We start from the raw sequence: 13390 nt of genomic DNA, 5'->3' as shown, positions 1-13390 counted from the left end.
GGAGGGCTAGGAGATCAAACTCCAAAATGTGCCCTCCACAACACATTTAGCAGCAAGCCCATATTTCAGAGAAACCAAGCACTCAGCAATTAAACGCAGCAGCGTGGTGTAGTGGTTAAGAGCGGTGGTTTGGAGCGGTGGAGTCCGATCTGGACAATCGAGTTTGGTTCCCCACTCCTCCACATGAGCGGTGGAGGCTAATCTGGTGAACTGGATTTCTTTCCCCACTCCTACACACAAAGCCAGCTGGGTGACCTTGGGCTAGTCACAGCTCTCTCAGCCCCACCTACCTCACAGGGGCTGTCCAGGTCAGGGCTGCTTCAGTCGAAGCGCAATCAAATCAATGAGCTGAGACTGGAATAACTGCATAGGGTTGCAGTATCAGGGTGCACAATAATGTCTGCCCACCATGCATGCAACATTAGCACTGGATGCCCAACACGCACAAAGCCACAAGTAGACAGTTATGACACAAAAAAGCACTCTGCACAAGGCAATTTTATCTAGGTCTATTTATGACCCATTCATACAACCCAAAAATTCCAGGCGTTCAGTGAGACCCTTGTGATGACATTAGCCAGCTCCTGAACATTACGGGATTACTATTTGCTATGTGCCTGGATGTTATTCTCAGGGAAGGGGAGTTGAATAAAGCAGTTCTCATCTGCTGGATATCAAAAGAAACCGCAAGAGGACAGAAGGCACTGCCTAAAATCCCCTGTGCCCCCAGAAAGTTTTGGGTAACACTAAGAATTTTAGATTGCCTCCTATTGCCCTAACTGACAATCACCGCCATCAATATTCCTACATTTTCTTAATGCTGGTGGACATTTACTGAAGCATTTAATAAACGGTTAACTTTATTTATATTGTCGAAGGCTTTCACGGTCAGAGTTCATTGGTTCTTGTAGGTTATCTGGGCTGTGTAACCGTGGTCTTGGTATTTTCTTTCCTGACGTTTCGCCAGCAGCTGTGGCAGGCATCTTCAGAGGAGTAACACTGAAGGACAGTGTCTCTCAGTGTCAAGTGTGTAGGAAGAGTAATATATAGTCAGAAAGGGGTTGGGTTGAGCTGAATCATTGTCCTGCAAAAAGTATCAAAGGTAATGTGCTAATCATTGTCCTGTAAGTATCAAGATAATGATGGGGGTGTGGTATGTTAATATGGAACCATTGTATCCTGAAGTGATCTGTTAATGTGTGAAATCCAAAGCTCATCTGCATGGCTATTGTGGACTGTAGTCTTTGTTAGTTTGGAAGTTTTCAGGACAGGAAGCCAAGCCTTATTCATTCTTAAACTCTCTTCTTTTCTGTTAAAGTTGTGCTGATGTTTATGAATTTCAATGGCTTCTCTGTGCAATCTGACAAAATAGTTGGTAGAATTGTCCAGTCTTTCAGTGTCTTGGAATAAGACCCTGTGTCCTGTTTGTGTCAGTCCATGTTCAGCCACTGCTGATTTCTCAGGTTGGCCAAGTCTGCAGTATCTTTCATGTTCTTTTATCCTTGTTTGTATGCTGCGTTTTGTTGTCCCGATGTAAACTTGTCCACAGCTGCAAGGTATACGATATACTCCTGAAGAGGTGAGGGGGTCTCTTTTGTCTTTTGCTGATCGTAGCATCTGTTGTATTTTCTTGGTGGGTTTAAACACTGTTTGTAGGTTATGTTTTTTCAAAAGTTTCTCCATCCTATCAGTGACTTTTTTAATAAATGGCAAGAATACCTTTCCTATGGGAGACTGTTTTTCCTGAGTTTTCTGATTTTTCTTGATACTTACAGGACAATGATTAGCACATTACCTTTGATACTTTTTGCAGGACAATGATTCAGCTCAACCCAACCCTTTTCTGACTATATATTACTCTTCCTACACACTTGACACTGAGAGACACTGTCCTTCAGTGTTACTCCTCTGAAGATGCCTGCCACAGCTGCTGGTGAAACGTCAGGAAAGAAAATACCAAGACCACGGTTACACAGCCCGGATAACCTACAAGAACCAATGAACTTTATTTATGATTTCATTGATATATTTAACCATGAAGGTCTTTCCACTTATGACCAAACCCCAGGTGCTATTCTGTTTATTCATGTCAGGCAAGCCCTTGAACCAAACAAAGCAAGGAAAGTGTTAGATTCAGACTAAGGAGGAAGGAAATCCAGGTTTGTTTCCTCTGGGTGGACTCGCCTACTTTTTCCAGCTGCTTCTTTTGAGAATGTCTATCCTGTACCGGAACTTCCACGAAAAATAAAATTAATTCTGATAGAACAGACCAAAGAACCTTTAAAAAAAAAAAAAAAGCCCATCTGCCAAGACCCACTTTGGCCCTGCTCTCCCTCCCTACTTTGCCACCTAACGCACACAAGTAAGTAACCCGCTTCACCAGCAAGGAATGATTAATTCTTTAATACCGATAGAACATGCTTCCCCCACATTTTTAGCGCTATGGTTTATAAGACTGCAATTACTTTCAGTCTGCAACAGATGCAAACCTAAGAATTAGCTTCCATGGAAACCCACTTGCGTTGCTTATTGTGATTCTGGCAACTGCAATTCAAAAATAGCAATTCGGCATGCTGGTCAACCAAAAACATTTAGCAATTAGAATATACGTTTCTCTTGAATCTTTTTTTTTTCTTGTCCCCCCTCTAAGAGGGGGGACATGCAACATAATGTGGGCTTTTCAATGCCTAGTAAACCTCAGCTGTACTTGAAGGCAAATATTAAAAACTCCAAACATAAGAGAGACTCTGCCCATGTACAATGCGTGAGGTGGAGACAATGGTACATTTTTTTCCTGATGTCCGTACTACAGTGGATTGAGAGCTAAGCTGATTTCTCCTCTACTAGCTAAACTCCTGGAATGCCCAGAGTGGGGACAGTTGGAAAAGCTATTAAATTGATGAAGATCCCATTATTTTGAAACAAGTGGCCAAATTTTGTGCTTCTGTGGTCAAAGCTCGAAACAAGAAAAGGGTTGCTGGTAATGAGAAAGAATCATATTAACTACAGATCTATGCTTTATATTGTTTTATATTGAATTTTATCTATTTTGCTAGTAATTTTTGAGAACATAAGGTTTTAGGCTGTTAGATTTGTAGCACAGAATTTGTACCTTGACATTTTCAGTCTACGACTGCAATAAATTTATTATTATTAATAACTACTAAAATATTCATCTGATTTTTCTGCTGCAAGCTTTCTTTTTCTTGCATTGTGTTACCTATCAACCGATGTATTTCATTTTATTGATCTGTTGCACCAAGCAGAACTAGATAGGGATTTAAAGTGGAGGGATGTGTTCTCCCACACACCTCTCAAATTTGGGTAGAAAAGAAGAAGAGTTGGTTTTTATATGCCAACTTTCTCTACCACTTAAGGGAGACTCAAACTGGCTTACAATCACCTTCCCTTCCCCACAACAGACACTCTGTGAGGTAGGTGGGGCTGAGAGCTGTGACTAGCCCAAGGTCATCCAGCTGGCTTCATATGTAGGAGTGGGGAAACAAATCCAGTTCACCAGATTAGCCTCCGCAGCTCATGTGGAAGAGCAGGGAATCAAAGCCGGTTCTCCAGATCAGATTCCACCACTCTAAACCACCGCTCTTAACCACTACACTACAGAAAAGGTACAAAGCCGTATGGAAGTAAGCAGCTTCATGGTTTCTGTGATAATAATTAACTAATTGATGTGGCCCGGATGAGGGCAGTGTGCGGAAGCTTCTTTAGGCTGAAATGTGTCAATGCCCCCCCTTTTTAAAAAGTGTATGGCACTGAAAGGGAAAAATATGGTTCTCTATGAAGCATTAAGCAAATCTAGTTCTTGTAGAACTGTGTCTATGGTAACAATGGAGCCTTGACAACAACTGCAAATATTTTATCTCAAACGTTTTTAAGGGGGCGACAGGACTTCTATATATTTAACAATTCTTTTCATCGTTTGCTTATCTACCTTACACAATTCCACTATGGGGGGAAAAAGTCATACGGTCAAACCACACATTACACAAAAGTTCTATGACACAATCTCTAGCCTTTACAAAAAACAAAAACTTCAGACCATTCATGGAGGAGCCTTAACCGGACTGGGATCACACACTGGGTGGGAGAAGAGTTAACCCTTTCCCTCAAAGCCATTTTCCCCATCCAAATTGCCTCTGTAGCCTCTACTAGCTACAGGGGTGGTGGTGGTGAGACAGACACTATATGGAAGGGGAGATTCCAGCAAGGGAAATGATGTGAGGAAAAGGTTTAATATTCCTCCTGCAGTGAAGAAGTGGGGCTAGAACAGTGAAGTTAGCTGTGGGAATGAAGTTCCACAGTCTGCCTTCTGAACCTATGGCTACTGCTCTGCAGTAACAGGTTAGCAACTAATAACACAACCAATGTCCTGGAACTTATCTTAAGAACAAAAGAAAGGCCCTATTGGATCAGACCAAGGCCTATCAAGTCCAGCAGTCTGTTCACACAGTGGCCAACCAGGTGCCTCTAAGAAGCCCATAAACAAGACAACTGTAGCAGCATTGTCCTGCCTGTGTTCCACCGCACCTAATATATTCAGCATGCTCCTCTGATTCTGGAGAGAATAGGCATGCATCATGACTAGTATCCATTTTGACTAGTAGCCATGAATACCCCTCTCCTCCATGAACATGTCTACTCCCCTCTTAAAGCCTTCCAGGTTGGCAGCCATCACCACATCCTGGGGCAGGGAGTTCCACAATTTAACTATCTTGGATGAGGGGACCTAACTGATGTGTTTTCCTAAGATCTGTCTGGGTGAGGCAAGAGAATCTGATTGATCCCTGACAACCACAGTTAGGTTTGCACTTTAAGAGTACCTTGAAGAAAGCGGGTAGATTTGCTAGCTCCCAGAGATCATCCCTTAGAATCCGTTTGGAAAGAAGATATGAACAGTATGAAGCCATGAGGTCATCAAAACTTTCACTTACCTCAGTAACAAACCACTCAAAATTGTGTCACCTTTCAATCAAAAGGCCCACGGAGAACCTGAAAAATGCAATCACACAAAAGTCTTCTGAAGTTACCTCAAAATGCATTTAATACACACATAAAGACTTCACAATCCTAGCTCCTGATGCAGGAATCTGATTTGTGCAGCTGGAGGTGCCCCAGCTTTCCTTGTTTCAGCTAACCAAGGAAGATTAAATTGATTTAGAGAGACCACGGCTCATCAGAAGAGCACATTCAACAGCATTTGTGAAGAACACCATTCATCATTTGGCTAAATGAGTAGTTGCATGTATGTGAGAGATGAATACTGCATCAACTGTACACAACATCATTGGGCATTTCCACATTCTCATTTTCCTTGCTCATAAGTTCCTGTTTCTTCGGGGGGGGGTCCCATTTGCAATACCCTTGAGGCAAGAATTTTTTAAAAAACTTTATTTATATCCCGCCTTTCACCCCAACGGGGACCCAAAGCAGCTTACATCATTCTCCTCTCCCCTGTTTTACCCTCTCAAGAACCTTGCGAAGTAGGTTAGGCTGAGTGTGGGACTGGCCCAAGGTCACCCAGCAAGCTTCCAGAGCCCAAATGGGGATTCAAGCCTGGACCTCCCAGAGCCTAGTCCAAGCACTTTAAGCACTACACTGTGCTGACTCTCAAGGGATGTTTCAAAGATCTCCATTATAAACGTGAAGCCCAAGTCAGGGGTAAATCTTGAAATAATACCAAGCTTTTGCTTTGAGAACTGTTGGGCCAATGAGAATGCAGAATTTGGGACTGGGTCCCACAGGTGCATTCCACTAAGCTTTCCTCCAGTGCAAGCATTAGAAGTATTGGGACCACAAATGCAACCAACCAAGTTTTTCTTTCCAGTTTACATTCCACGTCAAGAAACGTTAACATTCCCCCCCAAGGTCAATTTCAAACAGTTGGACGTGGAGTTATAAACTTTTGCACAAGGACGCAAGGAAAATAAAGAGGAAAGAGTCTGTACACACTATGGACTGAGAAACGCTTTCTGTCGCAGAGCAGCTCTCTGTCAAATTACTTCTACAATATACAAAATGTATACTGGTTGCAAACCTAAGCCTCAAAAGATATACAGGATTCCTAGAAGACTAGAAAGCAAATATGGGGTCATCCAGGGACAGTAACTGGTTAGAGTCAAGTGACGGAGGTACTCTAGCTATTTAGTATTCTCATTACTATCAATGTAAATATACCCAGAACTAGGCACAGTGTTGAAAGTATTAGGCACCTCACATCTGTGTAATGCTCATATATACAAATAAAAGTTAAAAAACCAGTGGACCATTGTGTTATAGCCCTTGTTTCAGTGTCCATAAAATCAGACACGTCATGCAAATATTATAACACTATTTGGAGCACACAGGAATTTCTTGCCTATTCAGCGGTTGTCCCTGCAAAAAAGCAAAGGGTCATCCCACCCAAGACTTTGAGAGATTTTTCAGTTGAAAAGCAACTAAGAAATAAATGACATGAATAACACCAAGTAGCGATATGGTCTTAGGCAACTAGGGCACAAGGTTCCCCCTACACACCAAACCAATGAGAGAGAAGGGTGTCCCTCTATAATGCAGAGCAGTTCCCAGGAAGGATTAGATGTTCAGCTCATGAACAGGAATGTGAAGGCCTCCCAAGATCAACACTCAGTTCAATAGGAAATCCAAAATTCTTAATCTGACTGACAAAAATAGTCACTCAAAAGTTGATTGACAAAAGTAGTCAAGTCAACCACAGACTGAAAATCCCAGCATTACTAACACTCCTACACATGAGGTTCGATATAAATATGCACAAGTTGAACCCGAATCAACATTCAGCATTGCAATAAAAATTACACTATAAACTTAGTCTTCTGACTTCAGCAAACATGTAGAATCGAATTACCCTCAAATAAAGCTCTCTTTGAATTCAACGTTTAAAAGATACCCCGGGGAATGTCAAACTAAGGTGCAGCAGAGCTCTCTAAACTAACTGCCCTATTAAAGAAAGAATTAGGAAACACATTCTGCATGAAACAGGCAAGTAAGAACAGCAATAAGATGTTTTACATGAACTTTAAAGAACATACACTAATCATTATTGGAGAATACTGTAACAGAACTGAATTGCTTGCATTACTGAGAAAAAGCCATAGCTCTGGAGACAATTATATCCCATAAACTTGAATGAAACGATTCATGGCTTAAAATGTTTCTGTTCAGTACAGTAAAATAGGTATGTGCAGTTGTCAAGAGATAGTCACCCTTGTATGAATCAACCTGACACATTAAGCAGTTTAAACACCAGCATTTTGATCAAGTCATAAAACTAGGTGCAGTATCCTGCTTCCTGCTAGGTCACTTAACTATAAAAAAGTTACATAGGAAGGATCCATGTCAAACAAGCCAAGATGAAAGCCTGGGACAGCTTTCTGCACTTCAAAATGATCTGGCTTGATCTGCTAAAAGCTGGGTCAAATGGGAGCGGGGAGAAATCTCGCTCCTGTAAAATAGTGTACGAGCATCTGAGAGGACAAAGAGAGAGAGGACAAAGAGAGAACTATCATGCCTGATCCTTAGGGATTTCATCAACAGCAAAGGATCAGAGCCCTGACCTGGATGGCCCAGGCTAGCCTGATCTCGTCAGATCTCAGAAGCTAAGCAGGGTCAGCCCTGGTTAGTATTTGAATGGGAGACCACCGAGGAATACCAGGGTTGCAGTGCAGAGGAAGGCACTGGCAAACCACTTCTGTTAGTCTCTTGCCATGAAAACCCCCCAAAAAAGGGTCTCCATAAGTCGGCTGCGACTTTACACACACACAAAGGATCAGAACCATCTTGCCAGCATGTTCCACCTGAAGCTTCACTTATGCAAATCGACCTGCCTTTGTGTATGCAAGTGTATGCTAAGAAATCAGACACTTGCTGTTTTAATGCTCCCACTTGCTTGCTTCCTGCTTAGCTTCCGAGACCTGACAAGATCAGGCTAGCTAGGGCCATCCAGACTACCCCACACTTATGACAATGCACTTCTTAAAAAGGCGGTCCCCTGCGCCAGGCTCCTCCCCAGAGCGGGTGGCTCCATGCCAAGGGCAAATACACATCCAGGAGCACCTTGAAAATGAACTATGAGGGACTGTGGCTCAGTGGTAGAGCCTCTGCTTGGCGTGCAGAAGTTCCCAGGTTCCTCAGCATCTCCAGTTAAAAGGGACCAGGCAAGTAGGTGATGTGAAAGACCTCTCCCTGAGACCCTGGAAAGCCATGGAGAGGGGCCGCGGCTCAGTGGCAGAGCCTCTGCTTGGCATGCAGAAGGGTCCCAGGTTCAGTCCCCGGCATCTCCAGTTAAAAGGGACCAGGCACGGAGGTGATGGGAAAGACCTCTGTGCCTGAGACCCTGGAGAGCCGCTGCCGGTCTGAGTAGACGATACTGACTTTGGTGGACCGAGGGTCTGGTTCAGTAGAAGGCAGCTCCATGTGTTCATGTGTGTTCGTCTTTGGGGTCTGGCATGGCATGCAGAAGGGTCCCAGGTTCAATCCCCGGCATCTCCAGCTAAAGGGACCAGGCACGGAGGTGATGGGAAAGACCTCTGTGCCTGAGACCCTGGAGACCCGCTGCCAATATTGATTTTGATGGATCGGGGGGGGGGTCTGATTCAGTAGAAGGCAGCTTCATATGTTCATGTGTGTTCATCTTTGGGGTCTGGCGTGGCATGCAGAAGGGTCCCAGGTTCAATCCCCGCCATCTCCAGCTAAAGGGACCAGGCACGAACAGCAATAAGATGTTTTACATGAACTTTAAAGAACCTACTCTAAAGGGACCAGGCACAGAGGTGATGGGAAAGACCTCTGTGCCTGAGACCCTGGAGACCCGCTGCCAATATTAATTTTGATGGACTAAGGGGGGGGGTCTGATTCAGTAGAAGGCAGCTTCATGCATGTGTTTATGTCCACAAGACCCATTGCAACTAAATGCTTGCCGGCCTTCCAGTCGCCCCCCCATCCGGGACTTTTGCATTCAGCTTGGAACGCAGCCACCTCTGGGGGGGAGGAGCCTGGCGGGGACTGATTCCCTCTAGGAAGCCCCGCCCCCCCGAGGACCCTGAGGCAATAATCCGCCGTTTGCCGCTCGGACCAACCCAGAGGCGCTGCTGGAGGCGCGGCGGGCGAAGCCCTTCTCCGCTCTATTCCCGGGGCTGGGGGGAAAGGGCCAAACGGCGGGGGGGTGGGCCCGAAGCGAACCCCCCCCCCACACACACACCCCTCGCCTAAAACAGCGTTTCCACCCCTCCCCCCCAAAAAAGTCCTCCCCTCACTCACCCTCTCTCGCCGCCTTTAACGCGGACATGTCCTCTCGCGAGGGTTGGCGCCGAGACTTTGCCGCGGCAGGGTGAGATCAGGCATGGGAACGGGACGCAGGGCGTGTGCGCGCGCGCGCACGCCAGCCCCCTTGCTTCGGGCTGTCCCAGGGAATAGGTGCGGGCGCGCGGCCACGCCCCCTCGCTCCCTCCCTCCCTCCGGGACGGTTGAGCTGCGCGCGCAGCAAACCGTCGCTCGACTCTCGCCTCACGTTCGAATATTGGGGGGGAGGGTGTGTTGGGAGAGCAGCCCGTGCGGCCTCTCCTTCATCCGGGTACTTTCCCCCCCCCTCTGCCCTTTGTTTTTAAGGCGGGGGAGAGGGCAGAAGTTGGGCGATTAACAATTAAATTAAATTTAAACGTTTGGCACTAGTACTGTTGGGGGGGGGGGACGAGGTATCCGCACATTATATATGAAGTGCCCACAATAAAGAATAAGTAGGTGTCTGACGAAGGGGAGCCTTGACTCACAAAGGCCCCTACTCTGAAACTGGTGTTTTTCCATCTCTCTCTCTATATATATATATGTGTGTGTGTGTATGTATATATATATATACACGCACACATATAGAAAGTATTACAGTTGCCACCCTCCAGGTACTAGGTGGAGATCTGCTATTACAACTGATCTCCAGCCAATAGAGATCAGTTCACCTGGGGGAAATGGCCACTCTGGCAATTGGCCTCTATGGCACTGAAGTCCCTCCCCTCCCCAAACCTCGCCCCCCCAAATCTCCCATCAATAGCAAAGGGGGACCTAGCAACCCTAGAAAGTACACACACACACCCTTTGTTATTGGTGGGAGATTGGGGGGCGGAGCCTGAGGAGGGTGGGGTTTGGGGAGGGGAGGGGCTTCAATGCCATAGAGGCATTGAAATACCTTTATTGTGAAATACTTTTATACACACACACACACACACACACACACTTCTAGGGTTGCCAGTGAAGTGCCCACAATAAAGGTATTTTACCTGTGGCACTATTAACTTCCCCTGTGTACATAAACAGGTGCAGGAATCCTCCTTTTAGACATGACACCCGTGTAGATAAATGCGTGTCAACCCCCCCTCTCTCTTTCCTTTTTATTTTTATAACATAACACATAAATCAAAAACAAATAAAAAGAAAAAAGAAAGTACAAAAGGGTACAGATTATATAATCTGGTTAATACATTCAAAATTGCAAAGTTACAAAATGCAAAAAAATACCCTTTTGACCCTCCGCCCACCTTAAAAAGTGACCCGTCACCAGACTTCCGAAGAAGGGTCTAAACAGTTTAAAAATTACTTTATTAACAATAAAATTAAAGAATAAAAATAAAACCAGTTTCTGTAACTCACTAACTAAATTAGTACAATCCATTTTTGCCAGTTTGTCCCAATATGTGACGGCCTTTGCCCATGTTTTTTTTTTTTATTCTTCCATATCTTTTCCATGTTAGAATTCTGTTAATTTGGCCATCCTCATATACATCCGTAATTTCTCCAGTCACGTATTGATGTTTTATTCACTTGCTTCCAAACTTTAGCTATTACAATTCTTGCAGCAGCAAAACTATATTGACAAATGACCCTGTCATTTCTATCCATATTTTCTCTTTCCTCTTGCTTTCAATTCACTCAGTTTGCATAAAGCACACACACTAACATTCCTCAATGTGCAACATCCCGAAAACACTGCCGGCTTCCTCTGCTCTGCTAGTTTGTTATCTAGGCAAACGGGACCTTCACGTCCCAACCACAAGAACTTACTTTTTGCAGAATTGCTTGCCAAGAATGACATCCATGGGAACAGCAGGATTGTATCGTATTGAAATCCATTGTTAGAAATGTATAAAGCTTGATGCTTGGAGAACGGCAAGTGTGATTTTTCTCTCTTGCTTCTGGCCTGGAGAGATTTTGATCCCGGCTTGTATGTTTAAACTTGGTACCATTAAATAGAGCAAGCTGTAAAAGTACTTCCTGATCTCCAGTGTGTTATCCTTGATCAGATATACCTGGGGTAACGGGGTTTTTTAGGCACAACACCAGGTCCCCCTTCGCTATTGGTGGGAGATTTTGGGGGGTGGAGCCTGAGGAGGGTGGGGTTTGGGGAGGGACTTCAATGCCATAGAGGCCAATTGCCATGGTGGCCATTTTCCACACACACACACACACACACACTTTCTATTCCTTGGCTCCATCCTCCACCAAAAGGGAGACTGCCGCCAAGAAATCAGAAGGAGGTTGAGACTGGGAAGGGCGGCCATGAAGGAGCTAGAAAAGATCCTGAAATGTAAGGATGTGTCACTGGCCACCAAGATCAAGTTTATTCAAGCCATCGTATTCCCTATTACTATGTATGGGTGTGAAAGCCGGGCATTGAAGAAAGCAGATAGGAAGAAAGTAGACTCCTTTGAAATGTGGTGTTGGAGGAGAGGGTTACGGATACCGTGGACCACCAAAAAAAACAAATCAGTGGGTTTTAGATCAAATCAAGCCTGAACGGACCCTAGAAGCTAAAATAACTCAACTGAGGCTGTCGTTTTTTGGTCACATCATGAGACGACAAGAGTCACTGAAAAAGATAGTCATACCAGGAAAAGTTGAGGGCAGCAGGAAAAGAGGAAGACCCAACAAGAGATGGATTGACTCAATAAAGGAAGCCACAGCTCTCAATTTGCAAGACCTGAGCAAGGCTGTCAAAGACAGGACATTTTGGAGGACTTTCATTCACAGGGTCGCCATGAGTCGGAAGCGACTTGACGGCACTTAACACACACACAACTTAAATATATAGATGTCTGACGAAGGGGAGCCTTGACTCTCAAAAGCTCATACCCTGAAACTGATGTTGGTCTTGAAGGTGCTACTGGACACAACTATATACCAACATGGTTACCTTCTGAATATCTATCTATGAAGCTATATCTTTAGATATATTTTTATTTTTAGACATAGCCTGCATTGAGCAGGGGGTTGGACTAGATGGCCCCTTCCAACTCTCTCTGTGTAGTTCACACAACTATATATGGAGAGATTGTAGTTCACACACACACACACACAGAGATTGAGAGATTGTTATGGTCATATACACACATAGTAACATTATCCCCAAAGGAAAGGAAAAGTTCTCTCTATCCATTTTTGCCACTCCAAGCCTCTATCATGATCCCCCCCCACACACACACACCAAAAAACAAACAAACATGCTAGTGTGAGAAGCACATCTCTCTTTCAGACAAAGCACAGAATTCCTGATGGAAAATTCAGTTGACTTTATCATTTGTAATACTGGCAAACTATGTACAGAGGTTTGAAAAAATGCCCAGGGGAAGGAGGCCAAATTAGTTTAACATTCCTATAAACAAAAGTCTTACAACTGATTCCGCTTTAAGTCCTGAACCATTGTCTTTCCCCAAAAATAATCAAAAGAAAACAATCTGACTTTATTGCACAACCAAACAGGCTTCTCAAAAGAAAGTTTCCTTCCAAGTTCCTGTTACCAAAAACAAAATAAGAGGCACGTTATTAGATGGGGGGAGGGTAAGTTTAGAGTGGGGGAAAGTTACATGAATGCTTTCCCCTGCAATATCTAATTAGACTTGTAAAAATAAACTTAAAATGAGATGGTCAAATGGGCAATCCCATCTACTGCTCCTTGCCAAAGATTGCCTAGCTCTCCTGTCCTTGTAGTTTCATAATTTAACTCACACAAAGAATTAAGCAGAATAGGAGCAAGCACATACATAAAAGAGAAGGGAAGGCGGCACAGTACAGCCCGATCTCAGAAGCTAAGGAGGGTCAGTATTTGAAAAGAGACCGCCAAGGAAGACTCGGCAGAGGAAGGCAATGGGCAACCCCCTCTGCTTCTCACTTGACTCAAAAGCCCCTTGCTGAGGTCACCATACGTTGGCTGCAACTTGATGGCACTCTACACACACACACACAAGACAATCACTCCTAGTCTAAATGAAGCATCCATCTTTATCAAGCAGCAGCATTGTTGTTTTATTTATATCATTTATACCCCACCTTTCTCCCCAACTGGTACCCAAAGCAGCATACATTGTTCTCAACT

Source organism: Euleptes europaea, chromosome 21 (assembly GCF_029931775.1).
Source record: "Euleptes europaea isolate rEulEur1 chromosome 21, rEulEur1.hap1, whole genome shotgun sequence".
In the NCBI taxonomy this organism is placed as follows: Eukaryota; Metazoa; Chordata; class Lepidosauria; order Squamata; family Sphaerodactylidae; genus Euleptes; species Euleptes europaea.
The sequence above is the reverse complement of the archived record's forward strand: the minus strand, read 5'-3'. Positions refer to the sequence as shown.